The sequence below is a fragment of the Panthera onca genome, chromosome B1, assembly GCF_046562875.1.
Source record: "Panthera onca isolate mPanOnc1 chromosome B1, mPanOnc1 haplotype 2, whole genome shotgun sequence".
Classification (NCBI taxonomy): Eukaryota; Metazoa; Chordata; class Mammalia; order Carnivora; family Felidae; genus Panthera; species Panthera onca.
Genome location: NC_138342.1, coordinates 184,045,541 through 184,065,005, shown reverse-complemented (window position 1 = coordinate 184,065,005; position 19,465 = coordinate 184,045,541). Strand labels below are relative to the sequence as shown.

General features: G+C 41.2%; 1 protein-coding gene across 5 annotated transcripts in view; it reads left to right on the top strand.

Moving 5' to 3' along the window:
• The window catches only part of MTUS1 (microtubule associated scaffold protein 1), a 172,158-nt gene that overhangs the window by 70,690 nt on the left and 82,003 nt on the right, over window positions 1-19,465 (top strand). The window lies entirely within an intron of this gene.

Here is a 19,465-nt window from a genome sequence, read left to right as displayed (position 1 = left end):
CTTGAAGTCTTCTTCACTGGGGAGAGAAACAGAAGAGGAGCAATGATCCTGATTGGGGATGTTGCCACACTTGGGGAGGTGAGGCATAAGTGAGATCAAAGCTTTAGTTCTTACCGGCGATGCCAGATAAGGGTCATGGGAGTTGGCAGATGCTGGGGAGCTCCCTTGTCGTCTGGATGTTAGGAGAACTTGTGGCTCGGTGGCACTAGAGAGCCATGGGCACTGGCAGCATGGCCTGTAGTTACGGGCCCTGTGTTCTCATACTGCTCTGGCACCAGTGAGCTGCCCAAGAGAGTCATGTACCCACCCTGGACTTCAGCTTTGCATTGCGAAATGTGAGGGTTTCAGAATGTAAGGCCCTGTCATCTTTGACAGTCCTTGCCTTTCCAGGGGCAGTTTGGAGCTCCCCTAGCTCTCTGAGCAGCGGAGGCTCCTAGTATGATTCTCTGGACCACATGATGATCAAAACCCAGAAAACCAGAAGTGCACATACTTGTAAGAGAGTAAGCCGAGGCCTAGGATAAACAGTAGTCCCCAGCTATTTGTGGTTTCACCTTCAGTGATTTCAGTTAGCAGTAGTCAACCACAGTGCACAAGTAGGTATTGTTAGAATGCCAGTAGGAGCCTGACCCCAAATCATAATGCCTGCGTCATTCGTCCCACTACGTCCCATCCGGTAGGCATTTTATCTTCTCACATGATCACAGGAAGAAGAGTGAAGATATTTGGAGAGAGAGCACATTCACATAACTTTTATCATAGTATATTGTTATAATTGTTTTATTAATCTCTTTCTGCACCTCATTTGTAATTTAAACTTTATCATAGGTATGTACATAGAGGAAGAAACCAGTATACGTTGGGTTTGGGTCTGTCCATAGTTATAGGCATCCATTGGAGGTCTTGAAACACCCCTGTGTGTGGTAGGATGAGGCTCGAGGGAACTACTGTATTCTGAAAAATGGGATACTTTTATGTAAGTGATAAGTTTCAAAAAAGAGTTCAGCACTTTTTAAGTCCCTTTACTGTATACTATATAATTTCATGCCGTATGAGAAAAGTAGGTCTGTGTACTCGTAATGAAAAGACAAGTTTATTGAGGTTTTATTAACCCATATAAAGACACTTGATAACTAAAAAGTCACATACTCGAAGTTTTCAACCTGAGTTACAAACTAAGTTTTCATTTACCTGGTGGTTTTCTGTATAGAAATGGGGGCAAAAATCATGTAATTAGAAACCTCATGCATTTGCATTTGATTTTATATTTCAACTGTTGGAAGACTAATGTGATTATGCTGTACTTAAAAAAAAAAACAAAACAAAACAGCAACTAGCTTGTTTGGATGCTCACAATACATCGAGAGGTGTTTGTTGTGGGGGACAGGAAACTTAATCCCCACAGAGTTAAAGTAGATCAGAAAATCAAGGAGCAAAAACAATGTGCCTTTAGATCATTGAGAGAGCATTGCCATTTATTGTACAATGCAGTGTTTGTGTAGTAGAAAATTGAAACCAAATGGACATCCTCTGTACTGTGTATACAAAGTTACTCTACTGAAAGGTAAGCAGCAGGAATGTTCCAGCAGACTGGGGCTTTCAATAAATCCTTTCAGAGAACTAAGTAGAAAACCAGACCTGGAATTGAAGTAGCCATTTTCTTGAAGCTTTAAACTGAGGAGGAGAAAGAATTGTAATTAAAGCCAATGAAGCTCTTCCATTTTACTTGTCAGAATCTAGAAATTGTAATGTATGACATGGAAACTATAGCTAACACTGCTGTATGATATATATGAAAGTTAAGAGTAAATCTGAACAGTTTTCGTCACAAGGAAAATATATTTTTTTTTTGCTTTTTATTGTGTCTATATGAGCTGATGGCTCCTAATTAAATTTTCTGAGGTCATTACTGCACAGTGTATATAAGTCAAGCCATTAGACTCTACACCTTAGACTTACAAGTGATGTATGCCAATTAGATCTCAATAAAAGTAGAAGAATAATTTTAAAAATCTGGAGATTGGTATGAGACCAGATTGTGAGTGATAACAAACCAGATTCAAATTTTCTTTGTGTAGATTATGTGTATGTTTTAACCACTCCAATTAAATGAGATTGTGAGGAAAACTATCATAATAATAATTATAATGCTGATGATAGCACCTCACACTTACAAAATGCTTACCAAGTTCCGGGCTCTGTCTTAATCATTTCGTTTATAAGTGCATTTAATCCTCAGAGTAGTTTTGTGAGGCTTCGCCTCATTGTACGAATTGAAGGAAATCGCACACAGAAGTCAAATAATTTGTCAACATCATGCAGCTAGAAAGTGGCAGAGGTAAGATTCAAACCAGGCAGTAGGACTCTGGAGCCCATGCTCTTAACCTTCACGTTATCAGTCTAGAGAACTATTCTTGGGTGGAACGACGAGTTTTGGGGGAAAAACACAAAAACAAAAACAAAAAAACCTCTCAAGCTCAGCTGAATGGTGTAAAAACTTGGCAATTCTCTCTTCAGGCCCTTGGCTTAGAGTCCTCTGTCATTTTACCCTAATTTAAATGATGTTATGTGGTTATTAGAAATTAATGCTGCTGAATAAATAACTACATAGTTAAATATTTCATGCTTGATCGAGGCATCTTCGGAGACCCATCTGCCACCCTCTTCTGAAGGCAGTGCCAGTGTTGACCGGGTTTTAGGTTATAAATGTGTGTGTCCCTTGATACAAACATGTAATAATCCTTGCAGGGACTAGCTTGAGCCGGGTAGCATTACGGAAGTAGGCCACTCCCTGCCTTGTGGATCTGGTAACCTACCTGGGGATAGCAAATGCATGCTGATGACGCCACAAGCAGCACGAAAGGGTGTATAAAGGGTGTGGAAAAGGCCTCTAAGTGCTTTTAGGACTTTGTGAAAAAGAAGAATGTCCAGGGGCTTGGTCTGATTACACCAGAGCCTGAAGAAGGGCCTCATGAAAGAAACAGTCTTTAGTTTTTCTTCTGGACAAAGAGAAATAACATTTTAAAAGGGTAAACCTTTGTTTTAATTCAGTTTATTGTGGGTTAATAAAATAAATTCCTCTCAGACCAGGAGTACATCCCAAACTTGTCACGACTTGCCTGGCATTACAGGCTTCTGTGCTTTCTTGCTAAGGTGTTTTTTTTCTTAGTTGTCTTTTGTAAACTAATTTTGTCTGTTGAGGGTCAAAGGGAATTTAAGATCTTTTCAATGTACTTTTATATCATTTCAGTGTTCTCTAGGTGAGAGTTTGAGAGAACTAGCTTGCAAAATCATGAGAAAGATACTTGGATAAATTATTACAAACCAGAAAGTATCACGTAATAACTTATTCTAAAAGCTAACTTTAATCTGTTGCTTACAGATGTTTCTATATGTACATATAATTAAAATACTTTTTAAAGAAAGTGTCTCAGGGTTTTTTGTTTTTTCATAAAAATGATAGTCGTAGTGATGTTTTTGAGCACCAGAGACCTGTCATGCTGTCTTCTAAGCTTTCTAAAATTTTTTTTTTTTAATGTTTATTTATTTTTGAGACAGAGGGAGACAGAGCACGAACGGGGGAGGGTCAGAGAGAGGGAGACACAGAATCCGAAACAGGCTCCAGGCTCTGAGCTGTCAGCACAGAGCCCGACGCGGGGCTCGAACTCACGGACCGCGAGATCATGACCTGAGCTGAAGTCGGCCGCTCAACCGACTGAGCCACCCAGGCGCCCCTCTTCTAAGCTTTCTAAATGGCTACTTTGATTTATTCTTACAACTCATGAGATACAGATAATGTCTAATTTCATTTATTCTTACAACTCATGAGGTATAGATAGTATAGCTATCCCAATTCTGTAGATAAGGAATTGGAAGTTTTGAAACCTTAAGTAACTTGCACAAAGTTAGAGTTAATAAGTGGCGGACACAGGGGACAGACCCTGCGGTGTTGTGCTGTGCCCTGAACCTCTCTGACATACACCCCGTTGTCCGACACACTGACTTGCTCATTTAACGAGTGTCGATTGAGTGCCTGCTTGTGCTGGGGATGCAGAAATGCACAAAAGAGATAAATTCTTGCCTTGCAGAGCTTAAATTCTAGTCAGGTGAGTTGGAAAATTCAGTAAATAAGATGTTGAGAATGTACGATGATAGGTGCCGAGAAGAAAAGGCAGTGAAGGGCGTGGCATCTTAGTATCAGGCAGTTGAGAAAGGCCACACTGAGCAGGGGACAAATGAGCCAGTATCTGAAGGTGCAGGAGGAGAGAGACCTTGGGATATCAGATGAAAGGCCTTCGCCGGGCAGAGGGAACAGCAGGTGGAAAGGTGGAGGGGAGGTGGTAGGGGGGTGCTTGAGGGACAGGGAGCTGCCCAGCATGTGTGGTGGGAGCCGGGGAGGACGGATGAGGCCAACCAGGTAGGGTTTTACAGGGAGACCAGTGTCTTCTCTTTTATTCCTTCCTGACATTATGAATTCTTGATTGTTTTACGGGCCTTCCACTCAATTCTTCTCCCTTGGCAAGTAATTCTGGAGAAGATTGCTTTATAGAATGACCTATAAGTGAGGCTTAATATGTCACTAAGCAGTTTCTGTTGCTTTATGAATTGGAGAAAAGTTTTGAGAGCCTGCTGTGTGCTGGGCTGTCTACTTAGGATTCGGAGACTACAAACGTGATTGATAGGCCCTTTTAACAATCTCATTGGTTAGAGGGTGACGTGAAAAGAGGTGTTGAAGCATATGATTTCAATGCAAACTCCTCATTCTTCAAACTGCAGCTGATCTATCCTGGCCTCTGTGATACTTGGCCTTTATTATGCTACTATAATCATTTGCACACATGTCTGTCTCCTAATTGTGAGGCCCGTAAGGAGAGTCCATGCCCTAGTTGTTTTTTGTTTGTTTATTCATCTTGGAGAGAGAAACAAGCCACGTGAAGGGGAGGGGCAGAGAGGGAGACACAGAATCCAAAGCAGGCTCCAGGCTCTGAGCTATCAGCACAGAGCCTGACATGGGGCTCAAACTCATGAACCATGAGATCATGACTTGAGCCAAAGTTGGATATTGAACCGAACTGAGCCACCCAGGTGCCCCGTGTTTATTATTATTTTAAAGAATTCTTAATTTTTTTTTCAAATGTTTTTTTTTTTTAAACTTATTTTTGAGAAAGAGAGTGAGCACAAGCAGGGAAGGGGTAGAGAGAGAGGGGAGGGGGCGGAGGATCCAAAGTGGGCTCTGCGCTGACAGCAGCCAGCCTAATATGGGGCTCAAACTCACAAACTGCAAGACGATGGACCAAGCCAAAGTTGGACGCCACCCAGGTGCCCCCAGGTGTAAGTTATTTTTATATTTTTCATTGCTCAGCACAGTGTACCTATTATACAACAGATATTTAAAAATGTTGTCTGGCCTTATTTGAATGGAGACTTATGTGAAGCACTGTGTCCACAGTGAAGGGAACACCACTAACTTGGCCAAAGGGCAGATTGGAGAATAGTGATGACATTTGAACTGGCCTTGGAATGTGCCTATAGAAGTTTTCCAGGCATGGAAAGTTGCTGGTATTCCCAAGGGTGGGAATACCCTGTGGTATTGCAAGTGGAGCCCTATGAAAGGGTATGATGTGTTTGGAAACATTGAGGGTAGGATCCACATGTCTGGAGTCGAATGAGTGTTGAGGTTAAGTGATGGTGTCCCGAGGATGTTTGAGGCAGGTCAGTTCTCTCATCGTTGAGACACAAACTTACGAGAGTTGTACCAGTGTGTGGGAATAAGAAACAGTGAAAATGCTAAAAACGTTTTGGACAAAGGGGGTCTGGTAAACTTCCTTTGGGGAAGAGTCTCTTGTGTCTCTGCCACTTTCTTGTTGGGTGACCATGAAGCGAGATAGGGAACAGAGTAGCAAGAAGTGGTTAACAGGAGGACAGTGATGGGTTTAGTTCGGACCATGCTGAATTTGAAGAGATCAAGAAGCACCTCAAAGGGCGTAGGGATGTTGGAAGGTTAAAATAGTGCAAATGTGTAGTAGAGGGTAAGGAAACCTATGGGAAAAGAGCCGATAAAGGTAAGAACATCGGTAATGGCTGACAGTCAGATGATGAAAGCGTCAGAATGCATCCAGAGCACCCGTAACTAAGCCTTAGAAATAAAGGGAAGGCAGCAGTGTGTAGGAATAGACACAATTGGAGATTAAGTGGGGAATTTTAAGAGTCAAGTGTCAGAGTAGTAGCCGTGGGTGATGGGCTGGACAGCTTCCCCCCCCCCCAACTTTTTTTTTTTTTTTTTTTTTTTGGCAGCTCACTTTTATGAGGTGAGGGGATTTCTTTGACGTGAGTTTGTGCAAATTCTGTTGAGTTGCTTATTTTTGTAACCTTAGAACAGGAAATAAGATGATCTTCAGTTTTGTGTCTCAGTGACCTCGCGGCTCAAAGTAATTCTGTGAACCTTGGCTTCTAATGAGCCTGGATGCTCACCACGTGCCTTTTTCCATCGTGGTTAGGAGCTCTGTGCCGGGTGAGTTCAGTCACCTCACCACCAGATAAATACATTTGTTGACGGACCTGTGAAGACCCTTGTTCATCTTCTTTGTACGGTAGCTGGGGAAGGGACACGACCCTTCTTAGTCTTGAATTTATTACACCTTCAGTTGCAGGACGCATGTTCCTAGGCCTGTGACTACGGGAGTTATTTTTGTTTAATCCCCATGTGAAGCAGCAGAAATCTTGTAAACACACTTGCAGAGGCAGGTACTGACAGTATTACCACGAGCCCTGTGCTTCTGAGCAATTCAAGTCCTCGTGAGAACCTTGCTTTGTGGCAAGTTCTTGTTTCCCTGTCAGATGACCGCCCTCTTAATATCTGTTGTGTTTTTGTTGTGACTCACCTGTACTCCCATGACTATATTTTTGAGTTCACTCTGGAGCAAATGGTGATGGCTACATGGAGTGGTTTGTGTCGTACTAATAGAACACTGCCTTGACTAACTCAAGAATATGGACTATTAAAGTCACATTTTGCAATATATAAATGTAGAGGGCTACTGAAATTTTGTGTTCCGGAAGATAATTCATTCACTTGACCCTTTGGAAGTATACACTGTGCAAGCCGTACTGCAGACCCAGAGCAGTTATGGGATAAGAAAGACCTGGTGCTTGCCTTCAAGCTATTACCAGTCAAGTAGGGGAGGTGGTGGGTTTGTCCCTCATCACATCTGTCCTTAGGATATTTTAAAGGAAAACAAAAGCTGTAGGATTTCAGAAGAGGATACGATTAACAGTACCAAAGTTTGCTGAAACTCTTTTTTGCTGTAATCTAGGTAATTCTATACTGTGATCGAGGTACACCTTTGCAAATGTGTGTGTCAGTCTTGGTTTGCTATTGATGCTTTGTTTGATGTTTGCCATCGAGACCTTGGAAATACAATAAGGAGGCTACATCTGGATTGAGGTAATTTTTAGGACTTAGCTGGTATACTAGGGAGTAGAAATGATAGGACAGGCAGCTAGGGTTCAGAGTGTGGAATGTAGAGATTGTGGACCGAGTCAGTAAAGATAAACGGGAATACAGAGAAGGGAAGTTGGGCAATTAGGACACGATACACTGGTGTTCAGGCAGTCAGCAGGCAGAAGAGGTCCAGACAGAGCCCAGGTCTGTGCGTGCCAGGAAAGGAAAGGAAGAAGCATTGTAAACCGTATCTCTCGTGCATCTTGGATTTAACCAGTGCATTTGGATAGCTCGCCAGTTTTCCACTGCCTTTTTCCCAGTAGGCTATTTTAAAATTATATCACTTTTTGGGGCGCCTGGGTGGCTCAGGTGGTTGAGCAACTGACTTAGGCTTAGATTGTGATCTCCTGGTTCAGGAGTTTGAGCCCCGCATCGGGCTCTGTGCTGACAGCTCGGAGCTTGGAGCCTGCTTCGGATTCTGTGTCTCTCTCCCTCTGTCGTTACCCTGCTCACGCCCTCTCTCTCAGAAATGAATAAATGTTAAAATAAATAACAAGAAGTATAACACTTGTAGTGAAAAGTGGGGAGGAAAGAAAAATCACCCTTAATCTCATTAATGCCAGATAGGTTTTAACGTCATAATTGATAACTATTCAATGCCTTTTCTTTTGACATATTCTCATGTGCACGTGGTAACATACATTTCATAGGTGCAAGCAATTCCTACTGTTTCAGAAATCCTCTACCTAACAGTCAGTAGGCACTTGCTTAGTTAATTGAATTTTCTTTTTCACTTAAAAGGTATAGTGCCTATTTCCTTAGCTTCTTAAATTCTTACTCTTTAATAACATGATTTTAAACGGCCTTATAATACTGCATCGATGGAACGTGCTGCAATATATTTCTTCAGACTTTGAACATGACGTTGTTTCAGGGTTTTTGTTCTGTTTTTTTAGTGAATGAAACGATTTCACGCTGAAGAACTTTATACATAGTAAGAGAGCTAGTCAGATAAATTCCTTGGATGCATTCCTTTAGATGGAATCACAGGGTGTGAGCACTTTAAGACTTTGGTTGCACGTTGCCAAATTGCCCTTCAGAAACAGCCTACAAGTCGGTGCTCCCTCTCTGAGTACGTAAGAGCATTTTCCGACACTCTTGCCAGTATTTTGACATTTCTAACACGATTTCTAAATATCTACTCTTTCAGAAAGTGCAAACGGTATCTTATTTTAATTGGCATAAACTTGGCACTGAAATATTTATTGAATAAATGTAGATTCAGTGATCAAAGTGCTGAGGTACAGAAGTGAATACAGGATCGAAACATGCCCTCCTTGAAGTTACATGCTGGTGGGAGAGATGGGTAATATGTAAATAAAAGTAGATAGGATGCTTGATAATGTAAAGTACTAAAGGGGGAGGGGAAATACTAATGCAGAGAAGGGGAATATGAAATGGTGGGTGTTACTTTTGTGTGAGAGAGAAAGAAATGTTGGTTAGTGTGACCAGGGAGAGGTGGCTTTTGAGTAAAGGCCGGGGGGTGTCAGTCCTAGGCGTATCTGGAGGAAAACCGTGCCAGTCAGAGTGAACAGTAAGTGGAGACACTGAGGTGGCTCTAATGTGCTCTAGGAAAGCAAGGGAAGAAGGAAGGAAAAGTTGAAACAGAAGTGAAACAGGTAGTGGAGAAGCAGATGTGGACAGTGTTAAAAATCCTAAGGATTTTGGCTTTTAACCAAAGTGACTTAATTTTTTAAAATTTTTTAATGAATTTTGTTTAAGTTTATTTATTTACTTAGAAAGAGACAGAGAGAGAGTCCCAAGCAGGCTCTGCACTGTTAGTGCAAACCCAATGTGAGGCTCAAACTTCCGAAACGGGAGCTCCCGACCTGAGCCAAAATTGAGAGTTGGATGCTCAACTGATTAAGCCACTGAGGCGCCCCCAAAGTGACTTAAATTTTGATAAGACCACTTTGATACCTGTGTAGAGAGTATATAGAATGGGGGTGAGGGCTGCATCCAGAGATCAGTGAGGAGGTATTGCTACAGTCATGGCAGGAGATTATGGCTTCTTGGACCATGGTCATGGCAGTGAGGGCTGGTCAGATTCTAGATGAGCATGTTGAAAGTGAAGCTGACAGCATTTGCTTAGAGGAGGTGAGAGCCAAAGAGTGGAGTCAGGTGACTGTACATGTTTTGGGTGTGAACCATGGGGAAGGATATAATAGTGCCATCCGCTGAGATGGAGATGGGTGATGGGGGTACAGATGTTGGTAGATAGTTATCAGGAATTCAGCTATAGAGATACTAAGTTGAGATGAATAATCTGTAAGTGAAGATGTTGAAAGAAAAGTGGGATACATGAGTCTAGAGTGCATGGATTTCTGGTCTAGGGATATAAATTTGGGATTCATCAACATGTAGATGGTATTTAAAGCCACTAGACTGGATTAGATCACCAAGACGGTAAGTGTGGAAGAGAATAATAGGTCAAGGGCACTACTGGGAAGCTCCCTGGAGTACTCCAAAGTACCTCTGGGGCATTCTTAAATTTTAAAGGGCTAGGGAGATAAGGAGGAATTAGAGAGGAGACCAAGAAGAAACAGCCAGGAAGGTAGGAGAGAAGTCAGTCAGGAGTGGCGTTCCAGAAGCCAAGTAAAGAAAACTGTTCAAAAAGGAAGGAAGAATCAACTGCCATCAGATGCTGAGAGAGAGAGAGCATGGTAGTTAGAATACCATCTGGTTTAAACCCGAGGTTGTGTGTTTATTTAACAGGAAGTCTAGATGTAGGTAGGTCTACATTTGGTGGCTTGGTAAGGTCCTCTTTCTGTCTTTCTACTCTTCCTGACTCAACATGTTGTTCTGTCAGGGACTTTTCAGTTAAAATATGGTGGCCAAGAGTTCCAAGTATCTAGTCGTCTTGCTGCTGTATAAAAAGGCTGAAAGTGAAGGATGGCATCCCGGAGTAGAGACTTACTCCCCACATGCGTGTCTACCTCCATCAGGGAGGAAAAGTCCTACTCAGCGCCTTACACCCCCTCCCCCGCCCCCCTAGCACTCCTGTCTTGAAGTCTTACTGGCACAGACTGAGTTGCATGGTCACCCTAACCTCAAGAAAGATTAGGAACGCAAGTATTAGGCTGTTTAAGCCTTTCTTCAGCATGTGAGCGATGGAATCAGGGATTATGGATGACGGGGAGCCAGGAAAGACGCTAGACACATTAAGTTTCAACAGTTTTAAAAATTGTATTGTTGATTTTTATTTACTGTTAGAACTTTTGCTCTCATATTTTGAGGCAAATGATTCTTTGTTGACTGGATGTTGTTCATTGTTACTGTCCTGTGTTTTATTATTTGCCTTTTTATTTCGTATATGGTGCCTTTTAAATTCTTGCATTTTTAATATGGTCAAATACATCTTTTCCTTTAATTTTTCCTAAGTTTTTATGCTTAACTTGGCCTTCTCTACCGTGATCAAAGAGATTAATCCGTATTTAGTTATGGTTAATTTGTCTGGTTTTGTTCTAAATCCTTTATAATCCAATTTTATTTTAATATTTTTTTCACGTTCATGTGCGTGTATGTTGAGACCAGTGGCTAATATTTAGCTATCGTGTAATAAGTGTTAAGTATTGTTCTAAGCATTTTAGAAATAAAAACTTACAAGGCACCTGGGTGGCTCAGTCGGTTAAGTGTCCGACTCTTGATTTCGGCTCAGGTCATGAGCTCATGGTTCATGAGTTTGAGCCCCATGTCAGGGAAGCCTGCTTGGGATTCTCTGTCTCTGCCCATCCCGTGCACGCACTGTCTCTCTCTCAGAAGAAATAAACATTGAAAAAGAAATAAATAAAAATAAAAAACTTATTTAACCTTTAAAAGAATCTATGAAGTAAGTACCCCTGTTAATATGAGAAATCCAAGCTCAGAGAGGTTAAGTAACCTGTTCACAGCCAGCATGTCCTGGAGCTGGGCTCAAACCCTAAGCAGTCTGGCTCTGGATTGTCAACGTTTAACCCCTACGTCATACATGCAGCTTTTCAGATTTTAATTTTTTTAAGGACAGTTATTTTAACACCACAAAGAAATGCTTTCACTTATCTGAAAAATCTCTCCCTCCTATTCTGAATTGTTATTTTTCTGGGGTTTATACACCAGTTTATTCATCTGTAAATATAGTTTTATGCCAACAATAGACTATTTTTCTATTTTCTAATATCTTACAGTAACTAGTAGCACACCTTCCTTTCACTTTTTTTGTGATAAAGTATGTTACATTAAATTTACCATTTGAACCATTTTTAAGTGTGCGGTTCAGTGGCATTAAACCAGTTCACTTGGTTGTACGATAATTACACCATCCCAGCTCCAGAACTTTTTACCTTCCCCAGCTGAACCTCTTTATCCATGAAACACTAACCACCTCTGTCCATCCCCCAGAATGGGGACCACCATGCTGGTGTCTGTCTTGGAATTTGACTATTCTAGGTCCCTCTTGGAGTTTGATTCCTCTAGCTAAGAGGAATTATGCAGTGTTTGTACTTTTATGAGCAGCTTATTGCACTTGGTATAACATCTTCATGTTTCATCCATGTTGGAGCCTGTGTCAGAATTTCTTTCCTTCTCAAGACTGAATAATACTTCATAGCATGGCCACATTTTATCCATTCATCTGCCAATGGATCCCTTGGGTTGCTTCTACCTTTTGTTTATTATGAGTAACTTTCTGGACATGGGTGTATGAAGACCTCTTGAACATCCTCCTTTCATTTATTTTGGGTGGGTGCCCCGAATGCCAGTTACGTTTTTAATTTGGGGGGAACAGCCAGACCATTTTCCACAGCAGCCGTGCCCTTTTACTTTTCTACCAGCAACGCACGGGATTCCAATTTCTTCACATCATAGCCACCGCTTGTTGTTTTCTGTTTTGCTTTTATAATAACGGTTCTAATAGGTGTGATGTGTCTCATTGTGGTTTTGATTTGCATGTCTCTAATGACTAATGATGTTGAGCACCTTTTCATGTGTTGTTGTGACCATTTTATATTTTCTTTGGAGAAAGGTCTATTGCAGTACGTTAACATCTACGTTCATATTGATGGGAAAATTTGGTCCTTTTGGGTTCAGTTAAAACGAACCTGCAGCCACAGATTTGAGTAGAATTTATTTCTCCCATAACTTATTTTTTTTTTATCCCTTTGAGTAGACTTGCTCTAGTTTTGTAATAATTCCCAGCTACCATAGATAATTAATGCAAAGATCACTTTCTCTATGTAGTTGTGCTAAAAGAACCCAAGTTATAATTATAGCTATAGACACATTCTCATGTTTTGTATTTTAACTATGTCTCTTTCTTTGGCATTTTCTCTCCCTGACTAGTAGTTAATGAGCCTGCCTTTATTGATGTCTATTGTGTTTTATAAAATACAATAATTTATATTTTAAGCTGTATGTATTAATGGGTAGTTTGTATTTTCCAGAATGACCTCCATAGTTGTGTCATTGTCTCGTGAAACTTCCCACGTCCTCTAGCACTGACAAGTGCACTAGCTTCCTAAGTTCTCTGATTTCAAACTCATCCTGCTAGGTGGTTATGCAGCTGCCACCACTTGATCAAGTTCCAGGTCAAATGCCAAGAAGCTGCAGTAGCCCACCCCCCTGCCCCCACTTCCCACCAAACCCCGCCCGTAATAGGTGAGGTCTCTAAAGCTCTTAGCCTGGCATGTAATGCCATCCTTAACAGTAAGCTGTCCATCTCTCCAGCCTCATTTTCTTTTTCTTCCCCATGATGTCTGTGCACCTAGTAAGCCATGCAAACCACAATCCTATTAGGAAAATTTTAACGACATACAATGTATTTTCTAATATTCCTAATGACTACTTAAAACATCTGCGTTGCCTGGGTGGCTCAGTCAGTTAAGCATCTGACTTCGGCTCAGGTCATGATCTTGGGGTCCTTGAGTTTGGGCCCCACATCAGGCTCTGTGCTGACAGCTCAGAGCCTGAAGCCTGCTTCGGATTCTGTGTCCCCCTTTCTCTCTGCCTCTTCCCCACTCATACTCTGTCTCTCAAAAATGAATAAATGTTAAAAAAAAAAAAAATCTGGTGGTACCTTCCATAGTAAGCTGTCAAGTGTTTCTATCACCCTGTACATGTGTGCTCTGCGATCACCTTACTTTGCAGTTACCTCAGTATGTGGGCAAGTAAATAGTTGAGTAACACAACCTCTCCTGTGAATCCACTGTCCAGATTTTTATTAAGATGATCTGTGTCTTCTAATATAGGTAATATAGTAGTCAAGGCTTTGCTTTTTGTTTTTTTGTCAACTCATTGAGATATCTTCAGAACCTTTGAATTTCATCAAATGTAGTGAACAGCAAGACATTTTTTTTCCATGCTGAATAATCTCGTGAAAAACACACTAACGCTGAATTCATTCTAGTCTGGCTGAGAGTTCAGAGAGGAGAACTTGCTTTGACGGGTAGATGTTTCTGTGGCCTGGGAAACTGCTCTCATTACTTTGAAGGTGTTTTGCGAGTAGTGTGAGACCCACCTTCTTTCTCAGGCCTTTCCTTAGGGAACAGAGGAAGTCAGATTGGAGCTGAGAGATTACACTGCATACCTGTGAATGCCCTGGGAGCTTTCTCCTGGACAATGAGTCATTTAATATAAGTGTCAGAACAAAGGAGTACCATTCAGGAGTTTATTCTTTGGTATTAATTTCCAGTCTTAGGAACACACCATTATGGTATCATGAAGAAGTTTCCAGTACCACAGTTCTGTGTTTTCATCACAGCCTTATAAAAGCATCAACTAAGCCATTGATTGCTTTGTTGTTTTTTTCTTAGTAAATTTAAAAGATTTAAAGAATACCTATTGCTTGCAGAGGCACAGGAATCAAAATGATTAGAATCTACTTTCTTTAATGGTTGATCCAATTTATCTTTCCTTGGTTTCTGTATGTTTTGAGCATCTTTTGTCTGGTTAAATATTTGGCTCTACTGACTTTAATAATACTAGTTTTTATGATAAAATATGCTTATCGTAAAAAAATTTGCCTGAAGTAATAAAAAGCATATAAAGTATGAAGGGAAAACTGCCCATTTCTGCCTCTTTCCTTCTTTTTCCCCTCTATCCCACTGTGCTATATATTTTATAATAGTCTCATAAAATTCTGGAATTTTTCAACATGTAGGTTAGTATAAGCTTAAAAATAGGGTATTATTAATGTTTTTTTTTCACTTAATCATTCTATTGGATTATTAGTTTTACAAGGCATTGCTTAATGATGTTCTGTTGTTAAATACAGTACATTTAATCAGATTTTCCAAGGTGGGTATCTAAGTAAACTGCTTGTTGATGAAGCTATATTTCAAATCCAATAGACGCTCTGTGTTACTAAGGCTAAGTGCAAATGCTATTCCTTCCATGTTTCCCCTAGCCAAAAGATGGTAGTAATTACAAGGTCAAAAGAAAACTGTCATCTCTATGTAAGATTGTGCTAACAGTGTGAGCTTAAAATAAACCATGGAGGTCAGTAATATGTCTGTAGGTAGACCTTAAATCTTTATGATTTACATCTGAGATAAGTTAGATGCTGTGCAGTGAATGGGTAAATACCACCTCCTGGAACTAAAGAGCAGTCCTGTAAGGATTTCATTAGTTAAGAATTTGGTGCTCAGGTTAGTCTCTCAGCCCAATATTTCCATGTCTTCCCTTTAATATTGGTTATGATGTGTGTGTGTGTGTGTGTGTGTGTGTGTGTTACTGCTTCTTTTTAAGAAGTCCAATTACAGATACTTTAGATCAACTTTGCTCTTAAGATAAACATTAGGACCATTGGTGAAATAGTTAAATTCCTTTATTTTATCCCCACTTTGTTACCATTGTACTTGGGGAGCCCCCTCCTAGAAGAAGGAGCTCAATCTGACCTCCAGCCTGGTGCTTATTTCTTTAACCATGATGCTTGTGTTCTGTGACACGGTAGAGGGAACCCTGGGCTGGTGGTAAGTTACCTGCCTTCCAGGCCTCACTGTCGCTGCTTAAATGTGACCGAGTAAGCCATTTGACTACCCGAGTAGTATTTTCATCTGGGAACTGGGAACAGTAACGGCAATGCTCTGTTAGGATGATTATGAGTTCCAAAGGGCTAATCCTTTGGTAAAGGAGGCTTTGTTCAGGACCCTTAATGCCCATTAGACAGACTAAGGGTAGAATGGGCAAGACCTTTGCTAGGGTTGCAGGTTGTCATTAGGCGGAGTGGGTGAGGCTAGGTAGGAGGGACCATGAGCCTCGTGAATGGGATAGGACAGGTCATGGGAATCACAGACTAGCCGGGGAACCTTGCTTCTGGTGCCAGGCTGCGTGTTGGAATCAGAAAGGGTACAGGTCGGTAGTAATTCTGAGCCACGCTGAAAAATGTCTGTGAACTCAGGATGCCGTCAGAAACAATGCTATGAAACATCCTTTCTGAAAAACAAGTTGATTTTCCAAACCTGTTGAGCCTGGACTGCACTGTGGCTGGAGCCCAGAAATTTTCATCTGTCACTTGCTCAACCTTGCTCATTGTTTGTGATGAGGAGGACTCATCAAATGTTTGTGCTGTGATTTAGTAAATTCATATTCTAAAAATCTGTTCTTTCTGTACCTCCAGAGGCAAGTAAAACTGGTAGGTAAATGTAAATTTAAAAATCACATGAATGTTTGAATATCTATAACTTGCTAATTGTTATAAGGACTATAAAAATGTTTCCTTTTATATAGTTAACAGACTGAAGAATCTGTTAATATATACAAAGGACAAATAAACTGGTAAAAATTAAGTGTTTAATGTTTTAGTGTAGACGAGAGAAGGCATGATCAAAATTTATTTACTCTTGGCCTTTGACATTTTTTTTTTTTTTGAGAGACCGTGTGCAGGGGAGGGGGAGTAGGAAAGAGAGAATCTTAAGCAGGCTGTATGCCCATCTCATGACTGACTGTGAGATCATAACCTGAACTGAGATCAAGAGTAGGACCCTTAACCAACTGAGCCACCCAAACACCCCTGAAAAAAGTTTGGTAGGTATTCTGGTCAGTACAATTCTACATTTATTTTTTTTCCAGCTTGATTGAGTTATAATCAATAAGTAAACTTGTAAGCTCTTAAAATTGTACGTTGTGGTGATGTGATTTGATAAACATTGTAGAAGGATTTTCGGTATGGAGTTAACTAACATATCCCTCATGTCAGATATTTCTCTTTTTTTGGTGAGGACATTGCAGTTCTACTGTTAGCAAACAGTATTCCAATGATATAATTCAGTGTTCCCAACTAGAGTCACCACTGTACGTTAGATCCCCTGTCCTCATTCTTCTTACAGCTGGAAGTTTTCCCCCTTCCACCAACCTCTCCTTATTTCCCACACCTTACTCTTGGCCCCCAAATAAAAATTCATTCAGCAAATATTTATTAAATTGCACTCCATGCTAGACACGTTGCTGGGTCCTGAGGGAGGGATCAGGTACCATTCCTGTTCTCAGGGACCTTGGAAAGTAGTCTGAGAGCCCTACAGAAACAGATCCTGGGGCGGAAGCCAGTGTCGGTATGGTAACAGAAGATGTGGCCCATGGCACACACAGGACGGTGATCTGGCAGGAAAGGCTTTACAAAGCTCCGACTCTCAACAGCGCTTGTCATACATTTGTGTATTTTAACACATCTTTGTATGTAATGGAGGTTGTGATTTGGTGTCTGAGTGGCAAGGATTTAAAGGTCAACTTTGTAGTCACCAGGCAAGATAGAGGACTACAAAGGAAAGGAGGCTAATTCGTTCACCACGATGGACATAGAAGAAGAGAGTAAGAAGGCCTGGAGAAGTAAAAGTGTGTGTGTGTGTGTGTGTGTGTGTAGGTACAGGGATGGGGGCATGGCAAAGCACAATGGGGGACAAGTTTGTTGGAATCAACTGTAAGACTGCCGTATAGGTCTTTATTAAGAGAATTAAAAATAAGGTCATCCTATAGGTAATGAGGAGTCACAAATTGTAGATTTGATTATGACCTCTTTTCGTGTTCAGGAGTTCAACATGATGGAGTTGGAAAGGACAGAAGGACAGGACTTTAGGAACCTATACAGTTGTTACAGCAAAATAGGAGGGAGGCAGTGAGGATTTGTAGGATTTGGATTGAGAGGAAGAAGACCTCTTTGAAAAGAAGTGATGTGCCTCATGAATTAGAATAGTACCTCCCAGTGGAGCCCCTGTGTGGCTCAGTCATTTGAGCACCTGACTCTTGGTTTTGGCTCAGGTCATGACCTTGGGTCTGTGGGATCAAACCCCGCATCCGGCTCTGTGCTGAACACAGAGCCTGTTTAAGATAGTCTCTCTCTCTCTCCCTCTCTCTCTCCTCCCCCTCCTCTATTTCTGCCCCCTCTTCCCTGCTCATGCACTCACGCACACTATCTAAAAAGAAAAAAAAAGTAGATCCTGGTTGTGGAGAGAAAACTACATTAATTGTAGCAGAGGACACAACAAATGTAAAAGAATAGTGCGTGAAGATTAGTAACGGGAAACCTGGCTAACATGGAATCAGGAGGCTCAGCAGGGGGAGCTCTCATGCCTCACCACCACTTTTTCAGCAGCAATCCCAGCAAAAGAGACTAAACTTGCAAGTGGATACTACTTCATTATCTCAGCTGGAGGAAGGAAGGCTCCCTCCCCTCTCCCCGCAGCAACAGCCCAGCCAATGAGGGCCAGTCACAACTCAGCCAGTGAGAAGCCACTCTACTCCCAGCTCCCAGTTTACTCCATGGAACCTCTCATTTATGACGGCCTTCCCAAATTCTCACCGTCCTCTATAGAAGAGCATGCCTCTCCTATGTTCCACAGACTTCCTTGTGGCTTGGCCGTAGCTTGCCGGTCTCAAATTGCAATTCTCTGCCATTCCCGAATAAACTCATCTTTTGCTAATAAAATAAGTGACATTTTGATTTTTACGGTTAATAAGTGCAAGGATGAAGCTGGAGATAGGAGGGCTTTAATGTGAGTGACTTTAAATGACAGATCTCCTTTTTCTCTATGAAAATGAAATCTTAACGAGCAATAAAGCAGTGGGCATTATTTCCCAGACATACTGTCTCACTCACTGTGGTGCTGTTAGGAATACATGACATGGCCGTTTTTACGTAAGGTCTTTTTCAGCTCTGCATGTTTTTGTTAGGTAATACTACTACCATTGAGAGTCTTCATGCTAGATTATATGGGGATCTGGGGGAAAAAGAACAGTCCCAATGCTTTGAGCCTGGGAAAAAGGAAAATGGAAGTTACAGTTAGCCTAAGTAGGGAGGAGGGTATCTAAATGTCCAGATTGAAACATTCAGTAAGGAATTTAAAATGCAAGTGGTATTGGAATTTAGAGGAGAGGCTGCACGTGGGAACCTGGGATCCATCCATACAGGCAACGGTTAGAGTAAAGTAAACGAAGAAGACTGAGAGGTGAGTTCGATGAGAGTTGTAAAGATTGAACTTAGGAAATGCCCATAAACCGGTAGCAGGTATGAATATCAGGATAGTGTGGTCTCATATATGCCAGAGAATATGAAGCATACATATTTCATTCATAAGTGGAAACACTTTTGCTGAAAGAAAGAGAAGTTTGCAGTGAAGACCCCTTAAGTTTGGCAAATAAGCAGTAAAAATGGAGATGAAGAAAAGAATAACAGAGCACCCCCTGGTGGTAGGCATTAGGCATTTTTTAAATAATTTTTTTTCCATCCTCAAATTGAAGTTTTCTTTGTGTTTTGGTTTTAAAATTTTCATCTGTTTTTTAATACAGTAGCCTAGTGGTGAATGGGTGAATTTGTTTAATTTCTAATCAGCGGAATGGGCGGAGGTCATAGCTTTGATTTCAACGTTGCCAAAAGCTCGAGTCACATGACTCTTTAGGTGGGTCTCCACAGAAGACCTGCGTTAATTACTTCAGGTTATACAGTTAGAGCTACCCTTCACAGGTCCCGATGGCCTCATCATTGCCTCTAAATTAAGAAAA